The sequence below is a fragment of the Ceratotherium simum genome, chromosome 37, assembly GCF_057802395.1.
Source record: "Ceratotherium simum simum isolate JZ-2026a chromosome 37, ASM5780239v1, whole genome shotgun sequence".
Classification (NCBI taxonomy): Eukaryota; Metazoa; Chordata; class Mammalia; order Perissodactyla; family Rhinocerotidae; genus Ceratotherium; species Ceratotherium simum.
In genome coordinates, this window is record NC_141936.1 from 9,571,100 (window position 1) to 9,578,665 (window position 7,566).

A 7,566-nucleotide genomic window follows, 5' to 3' on the forward strand; every position below is an offset into this window, starting at 1 on the left:
AATAAGGCCTTGCAGGGTCAGGCTGTGTGGATGGTGGCACAGAGCACATGGTGAGAAAGGGCACACCCCACTCCACTTCTAGGCTGTTCAAGGCTCATCTGGAGAACTGAGTTCACTTCAGGGGTCCACCATTTAGAAGAAACATTGCAACCTGGATGATGTAGCAGAGTGGGAACGAAGAAGAGCGTTCTGGAAACTGTCATATATGGAATGGTGGGAAAAGCTAGTGTGGATGGCTTTGAGGTGGCACTTGGGGAAATATTCGGTATTACTGCATCATTCATTCCAAGAACACATTCATTGAACGCCGCTACACTCCAGCACTGTGGGAGACAGTGAGAGTCACCGGGGCCCTGCCTTCACAGAACACATGGTCAGACAGACGAGGACCATGAAGGTGGACATTAAAGAGGCAGATTTCAATTCTGTATGAAACAGAACACATCAAAGTAGTGAGTTCCCCACCACTGGAAGCAATCAAGGAATTTGGTTGAAGAGATTTCTGCTTTAGGTAGTTGGGGTGAATGAGATGACTAAGATCGCTTCTGACTCTTAAGACTTGGCCATTTTATCAGTGAATGGGTTACAGATTGTCTCATGCTTTTGAGTGTCCATTTCCCCAACTCCCTTCTTCAGATTTCTTGGGGACTTCTCCCCACTGTGAACAGAGAATCTTAAAACTGGACAGTCTATCCACTGATGTACCATTTCAGTGCATTGGGCAAGGAGAGCCATTGTCATCTGACTGGCAGGATTCTTTACTTCAGCTCCCAGAACCTGGTGTCCCACAGAAGAGTGGTTCTCTAACTGGGGGGCCTGAATCCTGCCAGTTCCCACTGAACCAGGATGGGGCGAGTGGGCTGGGGCAGCGGGGAACTCCGAGCCAGGCTGGAGATGTTTTCCCAGTGTTGGGTAGTAAGGGCAGTGGCAGGGGAAGGCAGCTTGGGCGTGAGTGCTCTGGGACTCAGGGACTGACCCCAGGGAGCCAGAGATCAAGGGGCTGCAGGAGGAGGGAGGGGAGTCAGCGGGAAGCTGGTGCGGAGGGCCCACAGCCAGGCGTAGAGTTTCTTCTCTCAGCCTGGTGGGGGTGGCGCTGCCCGCAAAGGCCTCCGGCTGGGATTCTCTCTCAGATGCAGCCTCAAATTATACTCCCTGAAATTAGACCAATTAGAGATTCACTGGGGTGAGCACGCGTCCTGCTAAAAGCCCCACTTAAAAAATATCCCACGGAGGAGCCTGCCCTGTCAGATGTTGAGGTCGGCTCAAAGGCTGCAATATTGCAGAAGTGAGGTAGTGGCCCAAGAAATCAGCACAGTTCGGGTGTCAGAGCCGGGGGGCCACTAATCAGGTTCTGGGAAGCTCGGGCACTGCCCAGGTCACTGTCCTCCCCGCCACCAACCAAACAGTGCAGGGCCCCTGGAGACCAGCCCTTGCAGGGAAGGCAGCCCCCTCTGCCCCATGTTTTCACATCAAGCCCTCTTGGAGGGCCAGAGCCTGAAGCCGGCCTGGAACAGAATCCAGCGGCATTTCCAGCGACACAGCTCGTCCACTTCCCATTCCCGGGCTGTCCCTCCCATGAGTCACCCTGTTATCCCTCCGCGGCTAAATATAGCTCTCAAGGCAAACGAGGGTGCCGCACAGTGCGGTTGGCCGGGCGGCACCAGGGTCGTGCCCCTACAGGGGAGCCAGGCAGCCCACCCCTCCGCCCCTTCCTCGCCCAGGCCTGAGGTCCCAGAACCTCAGATCGCAGGGGCACTTTCCCACAAATGCAGAGGAAGTCGGGGAGAGAAAGGGTCTGGCAGAAACGCAGTGGCCACTTCCTCCTGGGGGAACGTGGGACGCGCTCCAGGGGACAAAGGGCAGGGCAGGGGGCCGTTCCTCTTTGTCGCGTCCACGAGATGAGGCCGAGATGCCGTGGGGCAGCGGCCAGGTCGCCTTGATCGCCCAGGGCGTGTCCGGCCGTCCCCAGCAGCCCCCGGGCGCCGCCCCGGCCCTTGGAGCCACCACATAAGGAAATGTTTGTGCCTCGCCGGGGCGGACTCCGGGCAGTGGCTCCGCTCGCTCCCTCCTCCCTCCTCCCTCCTCCCGCCCGGCCGCCCCCCAGACGGGCCGGGAGCCGCCCCGAGCGCGCGGGGGACCGCCCAGCCCCCGACTCGCCCTGCGGGAGGGCGGGGCCGCGCCGGTGGTCCTCCGGCCGCGCGGCCCCAGGGGACGCCCTGCCGCGCTGGGCCGGAAACTTCTCCCCGCCCCCACCCCAGCAAACTGCTTCTGGGCCCGGGGCTGCCCTGCGGGGAGAGGGGAGGGCGGGCAGGACACATCCGGGACCACCGGCTTTGCCGATCTCGGAGGCGCCACACCCAGGAGTCTCTGTCCGGGACCGAGGGGGCGGCAGGGAAGGAAGCAATTCCACGGCCCAGCAGAGACGCACACTCAGCCCCGCTGTCTCTCCCCGGGAGCCCAGAGCCAGGCCTTACTGCTCTGGCTTATGACGGAGGCATCCTAGACCCCCAGCCACTGCTTAAAGGGAAACATTTTGTAACCTGCCTGCTGGCCGGCAAGGTCAGGCTCGGGTGGGCTGCCTCTCTTCTGGAGTTTTCCATTGAATTATTTACACAGGCCCCGAACAAGCCCATAGACCTCTGCAGGAAGTCGGCAGGCACAAGATGGCATTTATTCTTCTGCAGACAGTCTCATTTCTCAAGGGACCCCTCCTCTCTTAATGTGACCCTTTGGAGGTAAGAAACCACCCAAGGGTAGCACCTTCCAGGTCCCTGTGGTTTACTCTGGGGAGCCAGAGAAATTCCCCACTGTGCCCAGTGCAGCAGTCAGAGGGGGCTGGATCTGGCCCCCTGCTCAGGGGCTGGGGGGCGTGGAGCTCACTTCTGGAGCCCAACTCTGGGAAAGGGTCCTCGAGAGAGGATGACATCACCCAGATCCTTGGGCCTTTGGGAAAAGTGTGAAATGCAGAGCGGTGATCCAGTGCAACGTGCCTGTTCAGCAGGAGAGGAGGTGGGACCACCTCACCTATTTCCATCAGATCTCAGGCTTGGTTTCCTAGGAGGCTCCAGCCTGCGGCCCTGCTGGCAGATGCAAGTGGTAGAAAAACTCGCTCTAGTGCCTGAGTGACACAAGAACAACGGCTGCTTATCCCCAAGGCTCCACCTCCCAGACAGGCAGGGCTGCCCTGAAGTGGCTGCTGAGAGGGCTCAGCAGGACGGCCCCACCCCTCAGGACAGCGTAGGGTGTCTTCCATGCCCACAGCCCCCTTCTGCGGAGGATCTTAGCTGGTTCTTTCTGCATCAAGTGGCTGGTGCTCCTGGGCATGCGGCCAGCTCCCCCACCCCCAGAGCATGGACTCTGGACCATGACCAGGCCTGGGGCAACCCTGGAAGGGATGTGGGAGAGGGAGGCTGTGCTTGACAAGGTCACTCCCCATGTGGGGAGGGGGCATGTGCCCATCCAATCCCCACCCCCCTAGTCCGCTACAGTTTTAATTTAAGACACAGGAGGGCAGGCTCACTGTGCTGTAATCCACACTGCACAGACTTTCGGTATCATCGTATCAAGTATGAAGAAGCTGTTTGTCTGCTCCTGGACTCTGACGTCCTGCGATTTGGATCTGTAAGCTCCTAGAGGCAGGAACTGTGTCTGGCTGCTCTACCCTTAGCCCGGACACAGGCCTAACACACAGCATGTGCTCAGAAAGTATCTTGTGGGTGACAGAAAAAAAGCCTTCATTTCAGATCGCAAAGATCTGGGCCTCATAAAGGTAGACTTTACATGCTACACCAAAAACGCTGTCCCGTGAATTGGCCTGTTCTCCATCATGAGACATTCAAACAGGGGCTTGTGACAGTATATTGGGGATTTTGTAAAGGGATTCTTAGTGGGAATGTAAAGGTATGTTAGAGGAGATGGATTCAATGCTCTTAAAATGTACCTAGGAATAGCGAGTGGATCAAGGGAGGATCCATAACCACATGAAAGGTACACGGATGAGGTGGTTCTTTGATGGAAGTGCAAGGAGGGCCAGACATGGGAACTTCTAAAGTCAGTCCAGCTCAATGCTGCCATCCCACGTTCACTGGACACTTACTCTGTGCCACCGGCACTGTTCTCCTGCAGGCAGGATCTCCCTCCACCCCTCTGACAGAGGTGCTTGCCCAGGTGCCCAGCTGGGAAAGGGTAGTGCTGGGGCTTGAATCTGTGTCCTTCTGGGGAGAGGACTGTGCTCAACACAGGAGACCCTGAAGCAGCAGCAGGCCTGCAGGAGGTGTAACAGTCCCCAACCTGCTTTTCCTCCCCATTCTCTCCCTGGGGAGGCCAGTTTCCTGCCAAGCCTGGTCCCATACAGGCCTCCGTTTCCCACACAGCCTCATCTGTATCACCTGCCCCCTCTGCTTCGACCCCGTCCTCTCTCAGGTGTGAATGTGGTGACATCTTCTGTTTCAATGCCTCCTAGAACAAAGTTCTTAGGCCTGAGCTAGAATCTGGGATTTCACCCCTGATTCCCTCTGCTGCCAAGCCCTGGCCAGCTCCACCGGCCTTGGCTCATGGCTTCCTCCACGAAGCTCTTCTCGACCTTCGTGGGCCAGGCACCTGCTTCATAGCTGCATCATGATGCCCTTAACTGCCCATTTCTCAGCCTGTTTCCCTGATGCTGCCCGTGACTGTCATTGTGCCTCTAGTGCCAAGTTGGGTCCACAGCAGGAGCCCAGTGAGCAGGGAGGAAAGAATAAATGAAAAGTTAAGAATAGCATATAGTAGCGGGCAGGTGGTTATGCTTTGCATGTAAACTCAGCAAGAGCAAAGAATCCAAAAGAGGCCAGAAACCGAATAGTTTTCATGGGGGGTGGGGTGGGGCATACTGCGGGAAGCCGGGCTTACACTCGCGGATCTGCCCACAAATCCAGGCCACGTAGGTAGCCACAGATTTGTACATACACCAGATTCATGTGTCCGCGCACATCCCGGGTTCGTGCAAACAGCAGTCCATGCACACCCAGGCCTCTGTAAGTAGCCAGGCGGTGCAAACACAAGTGAGGGTATACTCGGGTGCCAGCACATCCTCAAGGTCGTGCCACAGGAATATGTGGAAACGCAGGAGTGTGTGCGTGCCGGAAGGTGCGAACACGAGTTTGCATATACTAGGGCGTGTGCAGGCTCCCGAGTTTGTGCATATACAGGAAGGTGCACACCCCAGGGCTGTGAGCACACGAGGCCGTGCGTGCCCTGGGGCCAGCCGGTAGGCCTATCCGGAGGAAGCAGAGGCGCCCATTTCCCTCCCCCACTCGGCACAGCTGCAGCCTCTGGACGCCATCTTCGCCCGCGGGCAGCGGAAGGACCCGCAGCCAGCGCAGCGTCTGCGCTCGGGCCTTTGTTGTCCCGACTTCCGGGCGTCCATCACGCGGAGGCCGCGCGCCTGGCCCAGGCGAGGCGCCCGAGCACGAAATGGCGGCAAGGGGGCGGGGCGCGGGGCGGGGCGTCCGGGAATGGCACCCACTCCCGACAGGGCGCGCCGCCCGCCCCCTTGCGCAGGCGCACGGCGCTGCGCGCGTTCCCGCGTTTCCTCCGACGCGCGCCGGGACACAAAGGGCTGGAGGGAAAGCACGGAGCTCGGCTAGCGCCTACGGAGCGGCTCGCGGTCTGGAGCGGCCTGGAGCGGACTGCGGGGGCCGGAGTCGGGCTCGCCGGAACCGCGCGCTTGGGCGCGGGGTGGGGCCTTGTGCGGCGCTCCTTCCCGTCCCCCGCCCTCCCTCAACGGCCGTAACGGCCTCGCGGGCCGGGGTGGTGGGACGGGACGGGCGCGCAGGGCGCAGGCGCAGCCGCCCGGGGAGGTCCTGGAGCCTCCATTTTCCATCGCGCGCCCTAATGGCGGAACTGGGCGCATTTTTCCAGCGCGGAGGGAAGGACTCACCTCCGGGAAAGCCCGAGGTCTTTCCCAAGCTCTTTCCTGGGTCCCTACGCTCTAGAGCGGAAGCAGGGCGACGTCGCTCTTTAGAAAGTTTCTGGAATGTGATTCCCAGAGTTTTCCTTATAAAAAAAGAAAAGGCTGACCCCTCTGCAAATTAATACAAGAGTTTGCAATTTGCTGTTTCAACTTGGGAATGTGGATTTTGGGGAGGGGGGAGGACAGTGATGCAAAAAAAGGAAATTTTTTTCCATTAAAGAGACGTTCGTTAAAAGCAGTAATCCCGAAAACATTTTTAACAATATTTTTCGTCATAACAAATAAGATATGTTCTTGGTAGAAAACTTCGAAAGAAGTGATAGCTGGCATCCACTAAATGCTTAGGTGCCAGGCCCCTTTTTAAGTGCCTTAATTTTCATAACCAGGTACAGATGGAGAAACTGAAGCCCAGGGAGGTGAAGTCCACAAAAGTACTTCAAGTACAGGAAAGTAGACAAAGTAGCAAACCCTCCTACCAAGACGACCACTATTTAATAAATCAGCGTGGTTCCCGTAGGAAGTTTCGTTCATGTTATACATGTAACCTATGACGTTTCCGATGAACGGGGACAGCTGTGGTTGGGCAAGTGGAGAAATCGTAGTAGGCTCGCTCTTGGAGGAGCTGGGGGAGCGATCGTTCCTCGCTGTCTCTGGGGCAGCTTGTTCCTGCCATGTCTGCGAGGTGCCCCAGCTCTAGAATGTTGGCATCCAGTGATCTTGGAGAATTCATATGGCTCATTGTGATCATTTCTGGGGGTTGGGAGGAAAAGCTTCCTTATTCCTTCCTCCCTTTTCCCCCTACTGTAGCACCTTCTCAAGTCGTAATTGCCTTACTTTATAGTTTCCCAAGCTCATTTGAGCCTATGAGGAACAGATTTTTGCAGATCGGAATAGGGTCAGTTCAAGGTAGAGAGAGCCGGGAAGGGAGATTCCTCATTTACAGATGAAGAAGCTGAGATTGAGGTTATGAGTCTTGCCCGAGTTCATCAACTCATAGACAGTGGACCAGAGATGCTTCATCCAAGTTGAGGCGTCTGCCTTGCAGCCTCAGTCTCAACACATCCTTGGCTTTCAGAGGATCTGTAATTATGTCCATGCTCATTTGTCTAAACTCAAACAAGACGGGGATCCCAACAAGCAGCATTATGTAAATGGTACCTGCTTCTCTTGCCTGGTGAAAGATTGTCTATTCTTATCAGGTGAGGGCTAGACAGCCAGCACGTCCCTCACATTCATTAATCCTTTAAGGACTCACTTATCAACACCCTTTGTATCCCATCTTTTTGTTTACTTGTGTAAAGCAGCTTGTCCTGTGATTAATTTTTTATATTGCAATATAAATTTGGTTTTTCTTTACCAAAGTAGCGTAGTCACCTACTTTTATTCATCAATGCTTCATGAATATGAGGAAACCCTAATGTTCTTTTAATTTTAGAAGTGGAAAAAATAGGAAATAGAACCAGAATAGATTTCAGGTCTCACACACAGAGATATCCTGTCTCTTGTTCCCTCTCTTTATTAAATCACAAATTACTAATAAGCATTTTGAAATGTTCCTAGAAAATCAAAAAGTTGCAGCGACTGTGAAAAGCTTTCTAGGTGATTACCTTTTCTTA